The 25,192-nt window shown below is 40.7% G+C and overlaps 1 protein-coding gene and 1 long non-coding RNA gene across 3 annotated transcripts in view; one reads left to right on the forward strand and one right to left on the reverse strand.

Moving 5' to 3' along the window:
* Window positions 1-9,947, forward strand: part of LOC142665438 (uncharacterized) — a 53,497-nt gene extending 43,550 nt beyond the window's left edge. The window contains exon 4 of the long non-coding RNA XR_012851504.1: window positions 9,032-9,947. This is a non-coding gene — a long non-coding RNA (uncharacterized LOC142665438). The remainder of the gene's footprint in view (window positions 1-9,031) is intronic.
* LOC142665435 (rho GTPase-activating protein 39-like) overlaps window positions 1-25,192 on the reverse strand; it is a 156,007-nt gene that overhangs the window by 51,105 nt on the left and 79,710 nt on the right. The window lies entirely within an intron of this gene.

The raw sequence follows: 25,192 nt of genomic DNA on the forward strand, positions 1-25,192 counted from the left end.
AGATAGAAGAGAAGACTTAGAAAACATCATTTAGATCACAAGAGGGCCACATAAGAAAAGAACGATGCTTAGGGAGGAAGGGTGAGAAATTATATAAGAAACACAGAAAGAGAGAGTAAGATGGTATAATTAAGGAACAGAATGAATGTTTGTAATCCGTGGGCTCCGCCTCCATCCAAGTCAGATTTTTGCCAATCCACTGTATTTGTCAGAAAATAGACTTTATTACCAAGCTTTACTTCATCTGTGAATCATTTAAAAAAGAAAGTGCCCATTGTTGTCCGTTTCAGAAAAGCTTTATAGAGATTTGCAGGCCTGCTGTGGTTGGTAAGTGAAGGCCTTGACCTCTAGTCCTCATTCAATCATCACGCTCACTTAACATTTTCCATACAAAAAAAGGGTAACAGAAGGGTAACTCTACTTTTATATACTCCCTGAATTATTAAGAGTATAATAAACTAAAAATAACAGCCGTTGTTAATTGTATCTGGTTTCAACAAAATTAATAGGTTCTCTACTTTTCACCATTGATCTATACAGCATTTCTAGATCTGCATCAGATGTAAAATTCCAAGTTTTTCTTTTGGGATTATTTCTGCATCTTGTATTCCTTTGACTGCAGCAATGGTAAGTTGTTTATGACAGTAAGTCCATCATATACAGCTAGCTGGCCCTACAGACTCTATAGTAGAAGTTCTTAAATATATCCTTGAGGAAACCTGTTGTAAAAACGTTATATGGGATCTGTCAAAGGTTTTAAAGGCCTCAAAACTGCTGACAGGATGATATAGGGAAGGGCATTGTAAATATACCTTTTGTCTCGGTCATGCAACTTGCATGACCAAGAAAACTATGTTTCCCTCGGCGCCGTGATCACAAGTGTCACTAAGGCGGGCACTTGATGTACAAGCGCTTTTGCACTGCACGCTGCCAGCCCGGCCCCCATGCTGTGAGTAATGTCCCTATCGGGCTCCTAATTGGCTCCTAGAGCCGTGAACTGCAGAGGAAAGAGTGGCACTCGCGACTGCAGTGGCGGGGAATCAAACGTCGGTTTCTTAGTTATGCAAATACAAAAGGTATGTTTACAATTCCCTTCCCCTCCCCTATGTCGCTTTGTCAGCGGTTTTGAAGACTTAAAACTGCTGATAAATTTCTTTCAAAGAGTTTTTTTTTACCCATGAATAAATCTTTTCGGCGTATGGATTTGATACGTATAAATAAAAGTCTAATCCATTGTGGCCCAACTACGGTGACAACCAACAATCCAGTGAACAATGGGCCCAATTCCCTGTTTCCAGAGAGCTGACGGCGTATGTGAGGCTACTCTATCGATTATGGGAGAAAAAGAAAAAGCTGGGCTCATTTGTCTGTTTCTGTATCTGTCATAGACCTCAATGGAGAGTAGAAGAATGGGGCACCAGGCAACCCTGTTCTTTGTATCCGTGAGGGTCCTTACAGTTGGACCCCCACCAATCAGACATTTATGGCATATCAAATCGATATGAAAATTTTTATTTATGGGAAATCTCTTTAGGCTGGGCAGGCACTCTGAAATATATGTTAAAGGTGTATTTTCACCACGGAAATTTAAGGCATATCCACAGGATATGCCATAAATCTCTGATAGTTGCGGGTCCCACCTCTGACTACCCGTCCTACCTTCTACCACTGTCGCCAGGCTCCAGCCACTGACTGATGGGGTGGCTGTGTTTTCCGGGAACAGTCGAGCGTATTTAGCAACACTGTTTCCGTAACTCCATTAGAAGTAAATGGAAGTTACGGAAACAGCTTAGCACAGCGAGCCACACTATTTCCAGAACTCGGAAGCTGTTGAGCAATTTTTACAAAAATTTTGCAGTTAGCTTGGAAGAAAAACAACATCTCCTAGACCCTTTCTGTACGGATGCTGGCACAATCATGTTTTCTTCATATTTCCATAAGGGCAACTACAAATCCTTCTTAATACACAGAAAATTATCATTATATATTTGTTTTCATGTAGTCTTGTATTTGATTATTTCTACTACTCTTCTGTTTTGGTCATACGCCAAAAAAAATAAATAAATCAAGTTGTAACAGGCTGTTAAAATTCATCATCTTGATGATATTTTTTTATTTAAGATGTAGCCTAATTTGTTGCAAATTTGTGCACATTTGTGAAACACAAATAACATTTGTTTACTCCCCATCCAATGTACAGCAGATCAGACTGGCGCACATGGCAGATCTATTTTCTGTAGTACTTGCCCCTAATTCACATACATTTTTGAATTGACGCATGTCACGTAAAATTCTGCAGTTTTTATCAGTGAGAAAATGGCAGCAAAATAAAATTTTTCTAAATACGTCTCAAAATGCTATCTACAAGTCAGGACATGATCTCAGTACAATGTCATGCCCATGCCAGGCTTGCACTAAAACTCAACTGTTCATTTTAAGAATACTTACCTCTTGAAGTTATCTGTATCCACGCTATTACCCAGAGTAAATCTCCAGGTTTTCTGCTGCACACCTTGCTTTTTCTTGTGAATTGAAGGTTACTATGAATCTATCACGGACTTCTTTGCTCATTTTATAAACTCCTCTGTTTTCTAGACACTTGTCTTACTCCCTGGCTTCAAAATAGGCTGGCCACAGCTCTCTGGTATGATTTTCCCTACCGCCTGCTCCCCAGGATAGCTCTTCCTGTCATTGTCAGCCTTTAATTACATGTTTTATTATGTTCTGCTTTCAGGAAATAGAGCCTTAGCTGAACAAAATAAATGCCACCCTATTTATAGTTGTGAAAACAAACTTTTTATTGGAATGCGAAGTAAGCTTTCAGCAACTTTATCATTGGATATTGACTGAGAAGATATATGTATAATGCAGGATATATGCAATTTACTGTGATAAAACCTGTAAATTATACAAAAAATTTGAGTGATTAGAGATGGGATTCAGTAGTCATTAGACAGCTGTGAAACACATAAAGGACTTTATTCACGGTATGTCACAAAAACATTATGTAAGAGACATAAAACCTGCAATACGAAAACCACAGCAATGTACACAAGTCCGGTACTAACCACGCACAGCTATCCTGTTCTTATACTTCCAGTATGGCGGCAAGAATGGTGGGTTAGTTGAGCACTTACAGCACACACACACAAAAAAAATAAAAAATACTGTGAAAAATGCCACCAAAAACACGGTAAAATGCTGTGTGTAATCTCGGCCTTCAAATAAGCAATAAAGGTCAGGCCTGATTCACTGTGCTCCTTGTGTGATCTTCCACACTTCTGCATTTTAGTGCAGTACACTAGCTGCAGCATTATACCATGGCAATTTGCTCTAAACAGTGTGCGGTTATTTAAAACCTTGTGGGTGACCAAATACCACGAGTCCTAAATGACTTGTTCTTCTGTTAACTAAACCATCGGTAAAGGGAAACCCCACATTTGAACAACTTTTGCCTAAAAGTATAATATAAAAAGAAAGCCTTTTCAAATGGAAAATGGTTGATTTGTACATGCCCATTGTCTGCTGAAAGTGCCTAGTCAGATACACAATTACAACTAATCACCTTCTAAGTGTAGCGCCGGCGTCTCCCTCTCCCTTCTCAGGGACGCCGGCGCGCTCTGCTTCCTGCCTCCTCTCCTGCTCTGAGTGCCTGTTGTAAAAGTGTCCCAAGCCTATCCCTGCACACCCACGGCTGTATAAGTAAGCCTCCCCTGCCCCAGTGCCTGAGCAACGATGGACAAAACTTGTGTAATTTTGCAAAGGTTCCTGTATACGATTTCCCATATCCTGTGCCCGTATCCAGCACCAGCCCATGTCCAGTAATCCGGCACCAGCCTGTGTCCAGTAATCCAGCTATCTGTTACCTGCCTGCATCCGGCTACCTCTTACCTGCCTGTATCTGGCTATCAGTTACCTGCCTGCCTCCAGCTACCAATGCCTGTGGCCTGCTACTACTCATCTGTGGAGGACTGCAGAGTGTCCACAACCCGCTGCACGTTACACTAAGTCATCAATTTGAATTTGATTTTTCTAAGTGTAGGAGATGAGTGGAAGAACAAGTGTGCTGGAGGACAGTAAGGCTTCGTCACATGTAGCACAGTTGTAGCGGATTTTCCATCCGGATTTGCAGACGGAAAATTTGCAGTGCATTATAGTAGCAAAGTAGATGAGATATTAGAAATCTCATCCACAAGCTGCAGAAAATTCCCATGCAGAAATTCACCTGCGGTGCAGATTTTTTAATCCACAGCATATCACTTTATGCTGAGCAATGGTTGCATATTTGTCGCAACGAGTAGCAAAAGTTTAATTTTTTGCTGCGGAAAAGCTGCAATTTCGCAGCAAAAATCGCAATTACATAAAAAACCTGTCCATATTCACCTCTCCTGGGCTTCCCATATTGACCCATCACTCTTCCCCTGTCTGGTCTCAAACCAATCCATAAGGAAAAAAGAGCTGCCTGTAGAGCTCAGAGACAGGACTGTGTGGAGGCACAGATCTGGAGAAGGGTACAAAAACATTTCTACCGCACAGTGGCCTCCATAACTCCTAAATAGAAGAAGTTTGGAACAACCAGGACTCTTCCTAGAGCTGGCCGCCCCACCAAACTAAGTAATCGGGGGGAGAAGGGCCTTGGTAAGAGAGGTGACCAAGAACCCAATGGTCACTCTGGCTGAGCTCCAAAGATCGTGGGTGCAGATGGGAGAAACTTTCTAGAAGGTCAACCATCACTGAAGCACTCCACCAATCTGGGCTTTATGACAGAGTGCCCAGAATAAAGCCTCTCCTCCGTAAAAGACACATGAAAGCCTGTGTGGAGTTTTCAAAAAAGCAACTAAAGTACTCTCAGACTGAGAAACAAGATTCTGTGGTCTGATGAAACTAAGATTGAACTTTTTGGCCTCAATTCTAAGCATCATGTCTGGAGGAAACCAGGCACTGCTCAACACCTGCCCAATACCATCCCTACAGTGAAGAATGGTGGTGGCATTTTTTAGCGGCTGGGACAGGGAGACTGGTCAGGGTTGAGGGAAAGATGAATGGAGCAAAGTACAGATACTTTTAATGAAAACCTGTTCTAGAGTGCTCTGGACCTCAGACTGGGCCGAAGGTTCACCTTCCAACAAGACAAGGACCCTAAGCACACAGACAAGACAACACAACACAGGAGTGGCTGAGGGACAACTCTGTGAATGTCCTTGAGTGGCCCAGTCAGAGCTCTGACTTGAACCCAATGAAACATCTCTGGAGAGACCAGAAAATGGCTGTCAACCGACGGTCCCCATCCAACCTCACAGATCTTGAGAGGATTTTCCGAGAAGAATGGCAGAAAATCCCCAAATTCAGATGTACAATACTTGTGGCATCATACCCAAGAAGACTGGGGGCTGTTATCACTGACAAAGGTGTTTCAACTAAGTAAAGGGTCTGAATACTTATATCAATGCAATATTTTAGGTTTTCCTTTACAATAAATTAGCAAAGATTATTAGCATTCTGTTTTTACTTTGTCATTATGGGGTATTGACTGCAGAATGATGGGGGAAGACTTTATTTATTTTAGCACAAGGACTCAACATAACAAAATGTGAAAAATGTAAAGGGTCTGAAGACTTTCCGAATGCATTGTACATCATTCCATACCGTATTTCATAGTATACACGCCTTCTTGTTCACAACAGTTAGCCAGCATATACAAATATAAAGTATATAAAACCTTTTCCATATTTTTCTTGACCACATATTCCAGTACATATTTACTGAAACTTAAGCTGCCGTTTAGTCATTTCTATGTTTAGCACTGGATACATTGACAAAAGGACTGGCTTGAGTGTCCGTCTCTCTGAAGATCTTCCCAGAATTAGCACCATTCATCAGGAGCGGACAATTTATTTTTAGTGCAGAGAGTCAATATTTCCACTACAATGAGCTCTTGTGCCCGCTGTAGCTGCTTGTTCAGTGAGGGGCTAACAATTGTCCTGACTACAGAGGGGCTGTTCTTCTGATAGGGTTTAGCAGCAGCATTCCAGTCAAGGTACAAGTTACGTACCTTAGCATTTTATCTTATTTTAAAGACTACATTCACGCTTGCTCAACTAGAAATTTCATAAAATAGTAATATTAGAGGAACTCTTATATTAACCGGCAAGAGGATTTCTATATGGCTTCCAGAGGCATGGCCTAACAGATGCCTGTCAGTTTTACGCTGGCATAATACACTGCAATAGTGAAGTCCCCTACTGGGACTAAATAAAAGGTTAAAAAAATAAATAAATAAATAAAAGTCCCAAGTAAAAAAAAATGTCAAAACCCACTTTTTCCCCTAACAAAATACTTCATGAAAAAAAAGTTACACATATTTGTTATCGCCGCGTTCGTAACGACCTCAAATAAAAAACGATTGCATTATTTAGCCCGCACGGTGAACCCGTAAAAAATAAAATAACAAAACAATGCTAGAATTGCTTTTTTCTGTTCATCCTACCTTCAAAAGAATTTGATAAAAAGTGATGAAAAAGTCGCATGTACTCTAAAATGTAACCAATAAAAACTACTTGTCGGCCCGCAAAAAAAAGATCTCATAAAGTTATGTCAGCAGAAAAATAAAAAAGTTATGGCTCTTAAAATCTGGCGACACAAAAACAATTAATTCTGTAATAATAATGTGTTTTTACTGTGTAAAAGTAGTAAAACATAAAAAAATAAATAATAATAATTTGGTATCGCCGCAATTGTAACGACACGCTGAATAAAGATATTATGTTATTTATACCATACGGTAAACGGCGTAAATTTAATACACAAAAAAGTGGTGGAATGTCAGGTTTTTTTTCCTATAACCCCACCAAAAAAGTTAATATAAGTTAATCAATAAATTGTAATTACCCAAAAATATGTCCCGCAAAAAACAAGTCCTTATACAGCTATGTCGACGGAAAAATAAAAAAGTTATAGCTCTTGGAATGCGGCGATGGAAAAAAACTTAAAAAATGCTTGGTCATTAAGGTTTAGCCAATGTAGCGGTGTTTGGCCGAAGTCTATGGGAAAGTCCATGGGCCCATACACCGCTAAATCGGCTTTCCGAAAAACGGCGATCAGCTATGAAGCGGCTCAGCGCTCACCCGAGTGCTATGTTTTAGAGATTGGTGGGGGTCTCAGTACTCGGACCCCCACCGATCAAAACTTCTGACAAGTCACTATGACATGTCAGAAGTTTGTTGAAAGTTTAGTTGCCCTTTAAAGAGGCTCTGTCACCACATTATAAGTGCCCTATATTGTACATGATGTGATTGGCGCTGTAATGTAGATTACAGCAGTGTTTATTATTATTTAGAAAAACGATCATTTTTGATGGAGTTATGACCTATTTTAGCTTTATGCTAATGAGTTTCTCAATAGACAACTGGGCGTGTTTTACTTTTGACCAAGTGGGCGCTGAAGTGCACATCACGTCCCGGCTTGAGGTAATGTATATTCATTGTCAGGACACTGCAGTAACGTTATAGTGTGTTTATGTGACTGCACATAGCGATATAGATATATTGCTATGTGCTGTGTAAATGAATGGAGAGAAGTGTATGACGCTGATTGGTCAGCGTCATACACTTCTCTCCACAACGCCCACTTGGTCATATAGTAAAACACGCCCAGTTGTCCATTGAGAAACTCATTAGCATAAAGCTAAAATAGGTCATAACTCCGTAAAAAATTAGTTTTTCTAAATAAAAACCACTGCTGTAAACAACATTACAGCGCTGATCACATTATGTACAATATAGGGCACTTATAATGTGGTGATAGAGCATCTTTAAGGGGTTAAAGAAAGAAATAACCATAGAAAATCAATAATATTAGTATTAGACCAAAAGTAGCTTTAAAATTTGGATTTTTCAAATGGGAATTGTCCTTTCCCACACGTTTATCAAACATAATTAGCAAAATCAAGTTAGACTTCACAGCTAATAACTTACTTGAGCTGATTAGCAGAGAAACAGGAAATCCAGGTTTTAAGGTCACCAGGGACCAGGATTAAGCATTCTTAACAATAGAACTAAGTAAATCCAAAAGAATTTTCAAGTAAATACAAAACTAGGAAATGAAAGGTTAACTGCAATGAAAGGCATATGTGTTCTGTAATGTAATAGAAGAATAAATTGGTGGCAGCTTCTGCAAAGACGAATATATGGGATGCAAAGTGTCCTAATGCTCGCTCTTCACTGTTCATGTAGTACAAACTGTACATGCACCAGACATCATATGCACTAAACACATTTAAAATAGGGGGTGGCAGTATTGTGAGAAATAAGCCAGACTTGTTACCCACATGATGACGACTGCTAAATTTGCTTCAATCCATATTGTACTCTGGCTGCCACTTAGACTAAGGGTCCACAGTGACACCGCGTCGTCCGTGAATCACGGTACTACATCTGCGCTTTCAATACTTCCCTATGTAAAAATGGTCTGTTTTTTTTAGCGATTGTCACAAGGCCTTTGAGGTTGTGCATCGGTAATCTCACAATTTTACTGCAACTTGAAGGCGATGAAGTGACACCAAGAAGTTCTAGCCAAATACTGTGCAGGAGTGGAAATCCTGCATTTTCTGGATAATCGTATAAGATTCCCTCACAATCCTTGCACCGTACTGGATTTCATGTCAGTCATACACGGATACTGGCTGGTGACCGGCTCATGCAGCTTTATGTGTACCACCCATGTGTATAAAAATGGCTGGACCATTGTACTGAACAAACACTCTTATACATAGTGTCTCCCTTATTTCCTCATAGATTGTAAGCTCTTGCGAGCAGGGTCCTCAATCCTCCTGTCTGAATTGTAAATGAGCTTTGTCACTATGTAATGTCTGATATTGTCTGTTTATGTTCCCTCTAAATTGTAAAGCGCTGCAGAATATGTTGGCGCCATATAAAGATTATTATTATTATTATTATAGTAGGACCATTGGGTGAAGAGCTCTGTGTGTACATGTAGCCGTAATAGTTTTGTATTTACTTTTCTTTTGCTTCAGAGAAACAACTCCACCCCAAGAGATCGTGACTGAAATCATCCTAACCATTATTATATGGATGGAAAAAATACGGATAGCTGATGGAAACCTGACAGACCCATTAGATGTCAATGAGTGTGAAAAATATTTTGATGGATCATAACAAATCTGTTAACAATGGCATCATGGATATCGTTTTTTACAGAGTAAAAAGGGTATGCCAATTAAGAAAATATTAAAATTTAAAGCTAGCAAAATATGGTGGATATACGAATACCAAGAAAATGCAATTGCAATATTTACCATACAGGTGAAGCAAATGTCTTTTAATAAGTTGAACCAATATATTTAGTATAAACTAGTCACTTGAGAAAGGGACAGTTATTTACAGTAATATTTTACGATGAAATAGATAGGCTACATTCTCTAACACATTGACCGTTTATAAAAAACGGCTGCCACCAGGCTCAGAAGTCAAAGGCTAATCATTAGCAATAGTTCTGGTTGGTGAGGCCCAAGTAGAAAAAGATTGAGAAGCCCTGAGTTACAAAAAGAAAATCATAATCTCACAATACCAAAAATGTATGCGAGTTACAAGTCTGTACACAGCATGAAAACCAATTCAGGCAGACATCAAAGACACAGTTGCAATCTCTTTCGTGTCTCGTATACAAGATGAATTACGGTAGTTACATTTGCATGTGTAAAAGGATCCTCTAAGGAACCAGGCCTGTTGTGAATTGCTTTGTGCAAATCCCAATTTCGTAAACAGGAAGATGGAGACTGATAAAATTGTAAACCTATGCACATAATAATTTCCTGCAATACACAACTACGGTCTGTACCTCAGCCAAGACATGACATATAGAGGTTAACATATGGATCATTCATTAGTAATGCACATACGAAAATTGTATAAACCCCAAAACAGTGTACATGATCAACATTGGCTAAACCATATATAAAAATTTTTTTTAATTAAAACATTTTTTTTTATTACAAATAAAAAAGATTTTATGTTTTTCACATACACCTTTTAGACCAGGTTAGTCTGGTACAATGGTTTCAGTATTTAATTAAATAAATAACTTCCTAAAATAGTATTACCACCTAAAATAAAAAATATAGAATAATATAGAATTAGAATTCCTTGTGTTGTCGTACTCCGTCAAGCTGTTAAACATTTTATTAAGCGTTTTTTTGTTATATCTGCTATTGGAAAACCTGGGTAACAACCAATATGGATGCCCAATTATGTGGTCATACTTTATTGACTATCATAAAAGGAACATTTGTTGTTTTAATTTATGGAAATTGCTTTTTAAATCCCATCTCTGCGTCAATTATTGGCACAATCAGATGCTGATGAATCAGTGAAAAATGAAAGGACAAATTCCTCAGCCACATTTGCAGATGTCTATATTACAACAGAACACTACAAACAGTTAATTCTGTCACATGACACTTTTAAAATTATCATATTACGCAAGTAGGGGGTTTATTTTTAAACAGAACCAAGGAAAGGATTTTTTGGGTGTGAAAATACAACCAAAAGTGGAAAGTGAAAACTTCCCCTTATTTTTATCTCCTATTAGTTTATCATTAGTTTCCCACATTCGTCTACTTAATAAAAAGTTTAAAAAAAAACCCAAAAAAAACCCACCATAGCAACCAATCCGATTGAACACGGCTGTTTTACAACCACATTTTAACATCTCTATTCCGACCAAAATACTCAATGGTGATCCAAGTCTGGTACAGTAGAACTGCGGGAAGTCCGAGTGTTGCAGACGTAATACAGCGGCTTAATATTGCCTGTATTACAGCCGTATGAAAAGGGACAAAGTAAGAGTTGCAATTTGACTGGTAGTTAAGGCAAAAAATACCCTTTTAACCATACGCTATTTTTTTTCTAAATGCTCCCTCTATCTTAATAAAACACAAAATCCTTTAGACTTAAAAAAACAAAAAGATTTGCATATTGGATTATAAGGTGAGGACTTCAAAATCTAAACGAAATCGGGTTGGGAAATCATTTTGATATACAGTAGGAAATATATTCTCATCAAGATATTATTTATCTTTAAAATATTTGATGGTATATATTCCCCAATGCGAAGCAATATCTGCACTCTTCAAATTAAATATGGAATGAAAAATCAAGGGTCATTGACACTATGTTGATTGATATTTTATAAAGGTTGGAAAATCCCTTTAATTCCAGCCTGGAGGAACATTTCACTGTATAGCAGATAGGACTTCCAGTGACTATTTCTATACATACACCTAGATTTACTCAAAAAGTAGTCACCAAGCCAGGATATGATGCTAGACAACCACAGTCTCCAGAGAACACACAAGATTAAAGGCAAAACAAAGAAAAGCTCAATTAAACATTTTTATATTTTATTGGTACGCTATGGTAGTAATAGAGGCTTAAAGAGCTATGTGTGACATGCTCATGAATAGACAATTCCCTGGTATTTAAAGAGGCTCTGTCCCCACCTTATAAGTGCCCTATCTCCTACATAAGGAAATGGGCGCTATAATGTAGGTGACAGCAGTGCTTTTTATTTAAAAAAAGATCTATTTTTACCACTTTATTAGCGTTTTTAGATTTATGCTAATGAGTTGCTTAATGCCCAAGTGGGCGTTGTACAGGGGAGTGTATGACGCTGACCAATCAGCGTCATTCACTCCTCTCCATTCATTTACTCAGCGCATAGGGATCCTGTTAGATCCTTATGTGCTGTCTTATACTTACACATTAACAAAACTGAAATGTTTAGAGTGAATAGACATTCCACAATCGCTGCACTTCGTTACTCTGTCTGTGGTAGTTACAGCAGAGGACGCGTAATCTCGCGAGATTACGCGGTAAATGACAGGTTAGAACGAGATCACGCTTCCTCTGCTGTAACTACCATAGAAACAGTAACGAAGTGCAGAGATTGTGAATAGACATTCCGTGGAATGTCTATTCACAGTCTAAACACTTCAGTATTGTTAATGTGTTAGTATAAGACAGCACATAAGGATCTAACAGGATCCCTACGCGCTGTGTAAATGAATGGAGAGGAGTGCATGATGCTGATTGGTCAGCGTCATACACTCCTCTGTACAACGCCCACTTGGTCTAAAGTAAAAATACGCCCACTTCGGCATTAAGCAACTCATTAATAAATCTAAAATCGCTAATAAAGTGGTAAAAATAGATCGTTTTTTTAAAATAAAAAGCACTGCTGTCACCTACATTATAGCACCAATCTCCTTATGTAGGAGATAGGGCCCTTATAATGTGGTGACAGAGTCTCTTTAAGAAAAGTGAAGAGATCCTGTTCATGTTACATTACAGTTTGCACAGGGTTAAACACAGGCAGACAAGCAAGCTGACCCTCCCACGGCTAAACAAGACAGCTGCAGACTGTACAAAACTGAAAATAAATAAAGCATAGATTCTGCTTCGCTAGAATTGAATTCTAACATAATTAAAGAGTATCTGCACTTTCAAAAAAACTTTTGATATGTCAGAGACATATCAGAAATTTAGATTGGTGAGGTTCCGGGTACGGAGACCCCCAACCTCACTGAAATGAAGATGAGCGCCCTGCACCTTTGTCTGTGAGCGGCGCTCCTCGTTAGGCTGAAAACAGGCTCATCAAAAGTTTTTTGAAAGTGCAGAATCTCTTTAAGGGGGTTTTTTGAGATCTTTTGCCTAACTTTGCTGTTAGGTCCTTATAGACGTCACTTTTGTAATGTATTTACTGACTCTAAAGTGAGCTCGTTTCTGCTGCGGGTCACGTGACTGCTGACGTCACGAGCTGTGTCCTCTCTGGTGACTAGAGTATACCAATCATGAGGTGAAGGCTCTGAAAGACCCTGCGTAGTATACAGCACGTCAGCAAAGACGTGCTGTGCATGGGTGGTTCTGTTATTCTCCTCTGCTTCCACGCATGCGCCTTTTTGATTTATGCGGCGGTGATCTAGGCAGCAGACTGAGGGACAAAGCGATTGTGAGGCGTTGAATGGCTAATGCAGGGAGCAGGACACAATGTCGTCGACAGGGAACAGAACAGCAGCGGCAGGAGCTGGATATGGAGCATGGAGTTGGGCTGAATATGTGTCTGGGTATATGTGTATGTGTTACTAAAGTTATGGACTGAAGAGCAGAGGACAGAGGGAGGAGCTGCACTACGGTTTTGAAAACAGTGAAGCTGCAAACAAACGGCGAGGTAAGTGAAATCTGTAAAAAAAATTGTGGGTAAATGGCCACATTTTGGAGGTTGCACTATAGAAATCACTTTTGCCATTTTTTTATTTTTTTCATATCTCGGAAAATCTTTGTAAGTTTATAACTCAAAAACAGTTTATCAACAAAACAGTCCTTGGTTTGGAGCGAATACGGTGCAAAAAATAAAAATTACTGTGTTTGTCAAAGGCGTTATTGTTAAAAAAAATAAATCTGTTTCAAAAGGGAAAAAATTAAAATTTATTAGAGGCTACAGCAAAGAAATGAGAACATCTATTTGTCACAAGAGCGGTCATTCCATTGCTACCGCATGCATTACTACACAGGCATATGGTCTTCTATCCCACAAACATATAATGTACATTGCAGACGAGTCCAAGATGGCATCTCCACCAGCAAATAACAGCTGTCACTTCTGATTCATATTTCTCTTCATACTGAATTACTCAGCGCACCTGCTGCACGCCTCTGTTAGGACACAGACCAGGATCTATTTCTGTACCCATGGCTCTTGTCCAGCACCTGTCATTAAAAAATGGATGGAGCACAGGAGTATACTCATAGAAGTGACATATAACAAAGGTCGGGTTTATACAGGGCAAAAAGGTCACTGTGTACTCACTACAGTGACAAGCTTAAAAGAAGACATCCACACTCACGGCAAATCTGTGTGCTTGAAAGAGAAGCTCTTCCTGTGCACCTCCATATTCACAGCCCATTACATAAATAAAGTATCACCTACAGATGTAGTAGTGGCAACAGTCTAAAACATTGAAGGAGTATATAGTTTTTCTATTAATATCACTCAACTGAGATGGTCAGGGAATGCTCAAAATTTCTAGCATATGGCCCCGTTTACACATTCCGGATTTCACTCCGCAATTCGCATGATATCTAAAGTAAAATTTGCCTCCCATTGACTTCATTGGGAAAACTTTGTCTTTGTGCAGAAGTGGCAGAAATTTTCAGTGGTAAACCTGGCAGATTTCCACACATCAATCTGCAGTAGAAATCTGTGAAAAAGTTAGGTTTCTGCTGTGGATCCGGCAGTAAATACGTGTCGGATTTGCCTATAGCAAATCGGACACAGCTGAACAAAATTCAGACCCAGAGCATTGAACTTAGTGGCTCAAGTTGCAGGGTGGATTGTTTGTTCTGTTTTATTACAGCCACGTTAAGAAATGCCTTTGAATTTATCCCATGTCTGGAGCCCACCTGTAAACAAACCCAAAAATTGAGAAATTGGTAATAATATCCAATGAACTGCTTAACCCCTTAAGAGCCCCTCTTTTGGCCTTAAAGAGGCTCTGTCACCAGATTATAAGTGCCCTATCTCCTACATAATATGATCGGTGCTGTAATGTAGATAACAGCAGTGGTTTTTATTTTGAAAAACGATCATTTTTGACCAAGTTATGAACAATTTTAGATTTATGCTAATTTAATTTCTTAATAGACAACTGGGCGTTTTAACTTTTTACCAACTGGGCGTTTGTAAAGAGAAGAGTATGATGCTGACCAATCAGCGACCAATCAGCGTCTTCCATTTCTCATCGTTCCAGCCCAGCATGTTTCACTGCACAGTGTGATCTCGCGAATGTCAATTCTGTCGCAGATTTTCACTGCAGATGTCATCCTCTGCAGTGCAAAGACTAAGGCCCGATTCCCACGGATCAAATACGTTGTGTAAAAAATCACGCAGTGTATCCAACCTGGAACCCGCAGCACCTTCCGTCCAAAAAATGTAAAAAAAAATAAAAAAATCGCACCACATTGTTGCAGTTTTTCGGACAGAATTTCCGCTGCGTAAAAAGGCATTCATCCGTTCCAGCCTCCTACAATGCGGAATTTTCTGCACACTATTCCATTGCGGAAATTCCACAGCGTTTACTCTACGTGGGAACCCAGCCTAAGGACTTGTCCACACGTAACGGAATTGCTGCAGAAAATTTCCGTAGCATTTATGCATCAACTAGCAGACAATCCTCTGTGGAAAATCTGCACCATTTCATGCAATTTTTACTGCAGAAAAGAGTGTGGATTTTTGCTGCTTTTTTTGGGGAGTTTTTTTCAAGGGCTGTGTGATGGTGATATTTCTCCTTCCTGTGATGTCATTTCCACCCCCTGTAAGAAATTCCGCAGCAAATTCCGCAATACATCAGCAAAAACGCAGGTAATCAGTCCACTTTCTGCAGCAATAATTGACATGCTGCGGAACTAAAATTACGCACCGCAGGTGCATTTCCGCACTAAATTTTTTCGCAGCGTACTGTATTTCCCTGCGTATTTTATGTCCACAATTCCAGATGAAAAATACGCAATTCCTTTACGTGCGGACAAGCCATAAGTGTATGTTCACACGCACTGTTTTCAGACGTAATTCGGCCGTTTTACGCCTCGAATTCCGCCTGAAAAAACGGCTCCATAACGCCTACAAACAGCTGCCCATTGTTTTCAATGGGTTTTACGATGTTCTGTTTCCACGAGGTGTTGCTTTACACGTCGCTGTCAAAAGACGGCGCGTAAAAAGACGCCCGCAAAAAAGAAGAGCATGTCACTTCTTGGGACGTTTTTGGAGCAGTTTTTCATTGACTGCATTGAAAAACAGCTCCAATAACGTCCGTAAAATACGCTGCATAAAAAAACCCTGAGTTGCTACAAAAACGTTTGAAAATCAGGAGCCGTTTTCGCCTGAAAACAGCTCCGTATTTTCAGACGTATTTTGCTAAGCCGTGTAAACATACCCTTATTAGGCTATGTTCACACGGAATATTTTGCCGAGTTTTTGGACGCGGAAACCGCGTCGCAAAACTCTACAAAAACGGCCCGAAAATGCCTCCCATTGATTTCAATGGGAGGCATCGGCGTCTTTTTCCCGCGAGCAGTAAAACTGCCTCGCAGGAAAAAGCGACATGCCCTATCTTCGGGCGCTTCCGCCTCTGACCTCCCATTGACTTCAATGGGAGGCAGAGAAAGCGTATTTCACAGTGTTTTATGCACGTGGAGCTCAATGGCCGCGGGCGAAAAACTCAGCGAAAATCGGCGTGCAGGGAGAGGAAAATCTGCCTCAAACTTCCAAACGGAATTTTGAGGCAGATATTCCTCCTGCAAAATACTCCGTGTGAACATAGCCTTAGAGTCCGACCTGAATTTGCTGCAAAATCTGCCACGTCTGAACTCAATCTAAAGAACTTAAACCCCTTTGACACTGCTCAGAGATTTTCTGTTGCTGAAAATCTGATGAGTAATGAATGGACCTTTACTTACAATGTTGTGTTAGATTTCCAGTTATAGAAATCTCTGGGTAGTGCCAAATGGGTTAGAGCGTTCTATACAGCCCTTTTGATTTGGAAATCATTGAAGTTGACAATGTGATCTTCTCACATTTATCTATGATATATCACAAGATTATTTTGACTGGATTTCCCCTTTAAAGCCATGTTGGTTGTCACCTTTCAGTTAATTTCCCAAAAGCGGATGATAAAGTTACTTTGTATTGATGGAACATGCTCACAAAATATAATTAACCCCTTCCCGACATCCGCCGCAAAGTGCAGTACCATTAGGTTGTGGTAATTGTGCGGGTTCTGGAGCTGAGCACGCACCATCACCGCCAAGTGCCAGCTGTATGTTACAGCTGGCACCCTGATGTTATGGCCAGGACCGGAGCTAGGCTCCGATCCAGCCAATCAACCCCTCAGATGCTACGTTCAATAGAGATCGCAGCATCTGTGGGGTTTTTAGACACCGGCACTCCAGCAACGTGATCGCTGGGTTGCCGGTGGCTGCAATGGCAACCGGAGGCCTAATACTGGCCTCCCGGTCTGCCAGCAACAGAAGGCTTCCAGTACCAACGGCAAGATGGTGCTGGCCCAGCTTCCGGCTCATAAGCTGAGCCGGCGTCATCAGCAGTGGGTGTCCGCTGTATGTTACCCTGTATGTATATCACCCTGCTGTAACAGTCGGAGCCGGAGCTAGTTCCGATCCCTGCCGTGAACCCCTTAGATGCAGCGATCGAAAGTGATTGCTGCATCTTCATAGTTTGCAGCAAATCGGCAGCCCTGCAATGCGATGGCAGGGCTGCCGACTCCTACCATGGCAACAGGAGGTCTAACAATGGCCTCCTGCTCTGCCATTACGAAAGCTGATTAGGCCCCGCCCAGAGGCGGAGCCTGATTGGCTTGCTGTCAGTGAACAACGGACAGTTCTAATACATTGCACTACATCGTTTTATCCTTTTTTTTTTTCAGACCTTTTCCTCTCACATTGAATTCCTGAATTGCTGCTGTCTAAACATCTAATGTACATTATAGTTGTGGTCACTCGTAGGTACTCTATTTAGCTGTGGTTGGATTTGTTGGACTGTTATGGCATATCCATTAGCCATGCCGAAATGTCAATTGTTGGAAAAACCCTTTAATATTATAAAAAATTTTCTATGCGGTGTCCAAGCTAAAAATGTTGAAGACCTCTGGTTTGGCCCAACAAACTGCATCATAACTGAGGAACATCTGTAATATTACTTAACATGTTAATGTCATTGATTTTATACTAAAACATGTTTTTCCATTAAGTTAATAGTTTAACTTTGACGCCAATAAGTTCTGTTATATTTAGGGTATTCTGGATAGTGGACACTCTTCTTGTGGGCAATGGGTCAGTGATGGTATCTGAAAAACATCTTGAGAAGTTTCCTCAGCGGCTCCAGAGCAGACAATGCTGCAGCTGTCCGTCCTCTCTTTGGATGGACTTTACAAGCTGCTCATGAAAGAATCCATTGTAAGAAGGGAGTGAGATTTGCACACTTAGATCTGCTGACTGCACGGAATCCAGCAACAGCTGCTCTATTCAGAGAATGTTTTGTGCCTCTGCCAGCCGAGATAGTTGTGTATTTTCTGTGTGCATATGAGAAAGACCACAAATTTGCCTCTACGATGTGAAATTGAGGAAGCTCAACTACAAACCTACACAGCAGCAAGAACCAGAATATTTACATGCATAGTACCATTACAATTTCTCCACTCACTAGAGATCAAACCGGCTACTTTCGGAAGATCTACGTAAAGTTAATTATTCATTATTTTTACTCAGGCTCACTCTTTTCTGCAGTTCTGTATTTCACAATAATAGATGTCCTACCGAAGTGCCGTAAGTTGTCCATGCCGGAGGCAACTGTGATGACAGGAACACAATATTAATTCTAGTGCGTTTCTTTAAAAGATTTACATTTCTGAGCTACAAAGGATAAGAAATATGAGGTTTTTCAATAAGAAGCAATAATTATTTGCAGTTGCACATTAAGTAGACCATAGGCCCTGGGCTATTCCCCAACTTGGGCCCCCCTTCTCCACCGCTGCTCTGCAGTGTCATGTCAGATGTTATGCAGTGTTCAGTACCGGAAGTAGATGGCTCCGTACACTGCATAGTGGCAGTGCTGTAGAACAACTTGGCTGCTATACTGTGACTAGAGCCATCTGCTCCCTCCACGGACAACCGCTGCCCAGAGGCAGCCGGAGCAGCTGATTGGTGCAGGGTGTAAAATCCGAAGGAAATACAGTAGCAGCAAAGTGGAAGAGATAAAACAAAGTGGATGAGATAAAACAAATCTCATCCACATGCTGCATAAATAGGGAGCGGAAAAAACGCTCAGAAATTGACCTGCGGTGGGTAATTTTATTCCGCAGCATGTCAATTGTATTTGCGTAAACGCTGCTTATTTGTTGCGGGTTTTCCCCATTGAATTCAGTTCAATGCTGAATAGCAGTTGTTGCGGTTTTTTTGCGGCGAGTTTGCAGCGATTTCGCCGAAAAAAATATGCAAATCTCCAATAAATAAATAAAATCTTATACTTACCCAGGAGTCTGTGTTTCTTCCTCCAGGCCGGCCTCATGGTATGACGTTTCATCCCATGTGACCGCTGCAGCCAAACACAGGATGTTGCGGCGGGCACATGGGATGAAACATCATCCCGGGAGGCCGACCTGGATGACGTCAGAGGGCCAGCCTGCTGGGACAACGCTTCATCCCATGTGACCGCCGCTGCAGCCAATAACAGGCTCCTGGGATGAGACGCTAAGTGATGCAGTTTTTCACAGCGGACATTCCGGGCGAAAAACTGCACCACAGTTTGGTGCGGTTTTTTGCCCGTAATTCACTGTGCCGCACAGGGTGGATACGCTGCGTGCTTTTACGCAGCTTTTCCCCCCGTGTGAACTCAGCCTAATCTAATAGTTAAAGGGAATGTGTTGCCAGCAAAACATGTTTTTTTGTTTTTTTTAATTAAACAGTTAGTGTATAGGTGATTAAACATTGTTCTAATTTTTTTATTTTTTTTCAGGAGTCAGGAAATATTATAAATTGGATTCAATTTATAATATTTCCCAGCACTGGTCACTAGATGGAGCCATTCCCAAAATTGCCGCATTGCATGTGGTAAAGCAACCACATTGCTTTATGCTGCAAAATTGGGTAAAAATCCCTCGCTCTAGTGAGCTCTCAGAATCCCCCCTCCTTTATCCTGGCTAGTGCCGGGATAAACGAGGGGTTTGAACGGTCTAACCTCCTACACTGTGTGTCGCCATTTTTTGAGCTAACACACAGTGTAGAAGGTTAACATACAGTAGTAAACACACTGAAACACGAACATACATAGAAATAACTTACCTGCTCCAGTCGCCGCCGCTCCCTCTGGTCCATCCGCTCCGTCTGCTGCCGCTGCTCCATGTGCACAAGTCCGGAAGCCGCGACCGAAAGTAGTAATATTACTGTCCGGCCGCGACTTCCGGTCCACAGGAAAATGGCGCCGGACGGCGCGCATTTCAAATTGAACTGTGTGGGAGCGGCGCATGTGCCGTTCCCACACAGCGGCGTACATGATAGTGGATGGAACGGGCCCCGTTCGCAGTCCCTATGGGACTGGAGCTGCCGTATTCCATGTCTGTATGTGTCGTTAATCGACACATACAGAAATGGAAAAAAAAATGGCAGCCCCCATAGGGAAGAAAAAGTGTAAAAATAAAAAAAAGTAACACACAAATTAATCCAAACGTTTTTAATAAAGCACTAAAATCTTTAACATATTAAAAAAAAAATTGTGGTGACACTGTTTCTTTAAGTATTAAAACAGAGCATAACTTTTAGCTTCTAAGCAGATAGACTTTACATTCAGCTTCGTACACAAATCAACATTTGCGTTGTACACATGTAGTATGGCCTGGCTTTCTATTCTTTTGTTTGCTACTCTCTTTTCACTTGGGTAAGGAAAATACATTGTAAGAGCCGACATGTGGATTATCTGTTTCAGGTAATGAGAGGAAAATATGAAGTAACGAAAATAAACTATTCTGGTTTATCAGGGATCTGATGTAGTTCACTGCCAGTGCAGTTCAGGCTGCATTACAGTTGGGAAGGCATCAAACATCTGTTAGCCATAAAAGGTGTCATTATCACATCCCATTTGCCAATTTGCACGGAACAAACTATTTTATGAGGCCTGTTTGCCAAGTCTTGAAGGACGAGTCAGTGTGTGTGTGTGTGTGTGTGTGTGTGTGTGTGTGTGTGTGTGTGTGTGTGTGTGTGTGTGTGTGTGTTTTTTTCTGGCATATGTGATTGTAGTGTATTAGTGCTTTCAGAGCTAAAAAATGTAAAGAAATATATAATAATATCATGGATCCATGTTGTACGTATTCATAATAAGGTGCCCATAGCACACAAAGACTTTCTTTGCTTAACCCCTTAAGGACACAGCCTGTTTTGGCCTTCAGGACACAGCCGATTTTTTCAAATCTGACATGTTTCACTTTATGTGGTAATAACTCCGGAATGCTTTTACCTATCCAAGCGATTCTGAGATTGTTTTCTCGTGACACATTGGACTTTATGTTACTGGCAAAATTTGCTCGATACATTAAGTATTTAATTGTGAAAAACACCAAAATGTAGCGAAAAATTGCAAAAATTTGCATTTTTCTAAATTTATATGTATCAGCTTGTAAGACAGATGTTAATACCACACAAAATTGTTGCTAATTAACATCATCCATATGTCTACTTTAGATTGGCATCGTTTTTTGAACATCCTTTTATTTTTCTATGACATCACAAGGCTTAGAACTTTAGCAGCAATTTCTCACATTTTCAAGAAAATTTCAAAAGGCTATTTTTACAGGGGCCAGTTCAGATGTGAAGTGGATTTTAGGGCCTTATATATTAGAAACCCTCGATAAGTCACCCCATTTTAAAAACTTCACCCCTCAAAGTATTCAAAACAGCATTTAGAAAGTTTCTTAACCCTTTAGATGTTTCACAGGAATTAAGGCAAACTAGATGTGAAATGTTCAAATTTCTTTTTTTTTTTTGCAGAAATTCATTTTTCATCTATTTTTTTTGTAACACAGAAAGTTTTACCAGAGAAACGCAACTCAATATCTATTGCCCAGATTCTGCAGTTTTTAGAAATACCCCACATGTGGCCCTAGTGCGGTAATGGACTGAAGCACCGGCCTCAGAAGCAAAGGAACACCTAGAGGATTTTGGGGCCTCCTTTTTATTAGAAAATATTTTAGGCTCCATGTCGGATCTGAAAGGCTCTTGCGGCACCAAAACAGTGGAAATCCCCCAAAAGTGACACCATTTTGGAAACTATACCCCTTGAGGAAATTATCTAGGGGTATAGTGAGCATTTTGACCCCGCAGGTTTTTTGCAGAAATTATTGGAAGTAGGCCGTGAAAATGAAAATCTACATTCTTTCAAAGAAAATGTAGGTTTAGCTAATTTTTTCTAATTTCCACAAGGACTAAAAGGAGAAAATGCACCACTACTTTTGTAAAGCAATTTCTCCCGAGTAAAACAATACCCCGCATGTGGTCATAAACGGATTTTTGGACACACGGCGGAGCTTAGAAGGGAAAGAGCGCCATTTGGCTTTTGGAGCTCAAATTTAGCAGGAATGGTTTGCGGAGACCACGTCGCATTTGCAAAGCCCCTAAGGGACCAAAACAGTGAAAACACCAAAAAAGTGACTCCATTTAGGAAACTACACCCCTTGAAGAATTCATCTAGGGGTGTAGTGAGCATTTTGAACCCACAGGGGTTTCATAGATTTTATTAGAATTGGGCAGTGAAGATAAAAAAAATCCTTTTTTTCCAATAAGACGTAGCTTTAGCTCAACATTTTTCATTTTCTCAACAAATAAAGGAATAAACGAACCCCAACATTTGTAAAGCAACTTCTCTGGAGTACGGCAATACCCCATTTGTGGTTATAAACTGCTGTTTGGGCACACGGCAAGGATCAGAAGAGAAGGAGTGCCATTTGGCTTTTGGAGCACAGATTTTGCTGGATTGGTTTCTTGACACCATGTCACTTTTGCAAAGCTCCTAAGGTGTCAGTACAGTGGAAACTCCCCAAAAGTGATTCCATTCACAAAACTACACCCCTTGAGGAGTTCATCTAGGGGTGTAGTGAGCATTTTGACCCCACAGGTGTTTCATAGATTTTATTAGAATTGGGCAGTGAAAATAAAAAAAATCATTTTTCTTCAATAAGACGTAGTTTTAGCTGAAAATGTTTCATATTCTCAACAAATAAATGTAAAAGAGCACCACAACACTTGTAAAGCAACTTCTCCTGTGTATGACAATACCACATATGTGGTCATAAACTGCTGTTTAGGCACAGAGTAGGGCACAGAAGGGAAGGAGCGCCATTTGGCTTTTGGAGTACAGATTTTGCTGGATTGGTTTCTGGGCGCTATGTCGCATTTGCAAAGTCCCTGTGGGACTAAAACAGTGGATCCCCCCCAGAAGTGACCCCATTTTGGAAACTACACCCCTCAAGGTATTCACCTAGTGGTGTAGTGAGCATATTAACCCCACAGGTGATTGGCAGAAATTGGTGTGCACGTGATGTTGCAGAGTGAAAATGGTTTTTCAATAGATATGCCAATATCCAGCTTGTGCCACTGGAGACACACACCCCAAAAATTATTAAAAGGGTTCTCCCGGGTATGGCGATGCCATATATGTGGAAGTAAACTGCTGTTTGGGCACACTGTAGGGTTCAGAAGGGAGGTAGAGCCATTTGGCTTTTGGAGCGTGGATTTTGCTTGTAGTAGTTTTGTTTGGAGTCTTACTGGTGTTTCCGTTTATAATATGGGGGTACATGTAAGGCGGGCGGAGTATATAAGGGCCATAGTCAGGTGGTATAGTGGGGTAAAAAAAAAACAATAAAATAATCCATAGATGTGTGTTATGCTGTGACACAATCCTTTCTGCACAGGCCGGTGTCGCACTAATAAATGGTCTTTACTTATCCCCCTTTTGGTCCGCACTCGGCACCTTTGAAGTTTGGGGAATTTTGCTGGGAAGTGTTGTCCTGGTATAATACGGGCGCCCTCACTTCCAGCAGATATGTTTGGGCCCTCCCCTTCCTGGATCCCTAATTTTAGGGGCCTTGATAATTCGCCACTTGAAACAGAAGAAATGTTCCCCTCGGGCTGCACAACTGCATATTTTTATTTCCTGGCTTATTGGTGCCTTGACTAATTTTATTTTTTCATAGACGTAGTGGTATGAGGGCTGTTTTTTTTTGCGGGACGAGCTGTAGTTTTTATTGGTACCATTTTGGGGTACACGCGACTTTTTGATCACTTGTTATCCTTTTTTTTTTGGGAGGCAAGGTGACCAAAAAACAGCAATTCTGGCATATTTTTTTAGTTCTTTTTATACAGCGTTCGCCACGTGTTATAAATTACATGTTACCTTTATTCTGCGGGTCAGTCCGATTCCGGTGATACCCAATTTATAGCACTTTTTATGTTTTACAACTTTTTGCACAATAAAATAACTTTTGTAAAGAGAATGGATTTTTTCTGTCGCCAAGTTGTGAGAGCCATAACGGTTTTAAATTTTTCGTCGGCGGAGCTGTATGAGGGCTTGTTTTTAGCGAGACGAGTTATAGTTTTTATAGGTACCATTTTTAGGTAAATGCGACTTTTTGATCACTTTTTATTTCAATTTTTGGAATACAAAGTGACCAAAAAATAGCAATTATGTCAGTTATTTTTTTTACGGCGTTCACTGTGCGGAATAAATAACATAATATTTTTATAGTTCAGGTCGTTACGGTCGCAGCGATACCAAATATGTATGGCTTTATTATTTTTTTCAATAATAAATGACTTGATAAGGGAAAAAGGGCGATTGTGTTTTGTGTTATTATTTGAAACTTTTATTGTATTTTTTACAACTTTTATTTTTACTTTTTTGACACTTTTTTTGACACTTTTCTTTAGTCCCACTAGGGGACTTGAAGGTCCAACAGTTTGTTTGATGTTCTAATACATTGCACTACCTATGTAGTGCAATGTATTAGAACTGTCAGTTGTTCACTGACAGCAAGCCGATCAGGCTCCGCCTCTGGGCGGGGCCTAATCAGCTTACGTAATGGCAGACAGGAGTCCATTGTTAGGGCTCCTGTTGCCATGGTAGCAGTCGCCAGCCTTGCCATCGCGTGGCAAGGCTGCCGATTTGCTACAAACCTCTAGGATGCAGCGATCACAATGGATCGCTGCATCGAAGGGGTTAATGCCAGGAATCGGAGCTAGCGCCGGTTCCTGGCGATAGATCGGCGTGTCCGCTGTAACATACAGCGGACACCCACTGCTGATGACGCCGGCTCAGCTTCTGAGCCGGAAGCTGAGCCGGCGCCATCTTGCCGATGGTACCGGAAGCCTCCTGGGCCCCGCCGACGACGGGGCATAGGAGGATTCCATTGCTGGCGGACCGGGAGGTAAGCATTAGCCCTTCGATCGCCTTTGCAGCCACCGGCAACCCAGCGATCATGTTGCTGGGGCGCCGGTGGCTATAAACTCCTCACATGCTGCGATCGCTATTCAACGCAGCATGTGAGGTATTAATCGGTCGGATCGGA

This window comes from Rhinoderma darwinii, chromosome 13 (assembly GCF_050947455.1).
Source record: "Rhinoderma darwinii isolate aRhiDar2 chromosome 13, aRhiDar2.hap1, whole genome shotgun sequence".
Classification (NCBI taxonomy): Eukaryota; Metazoa; Chordata; class Amphibia; order Anura; family Rhinodermatidae; genus Rhinoderma; species Rhinoderma darwinii.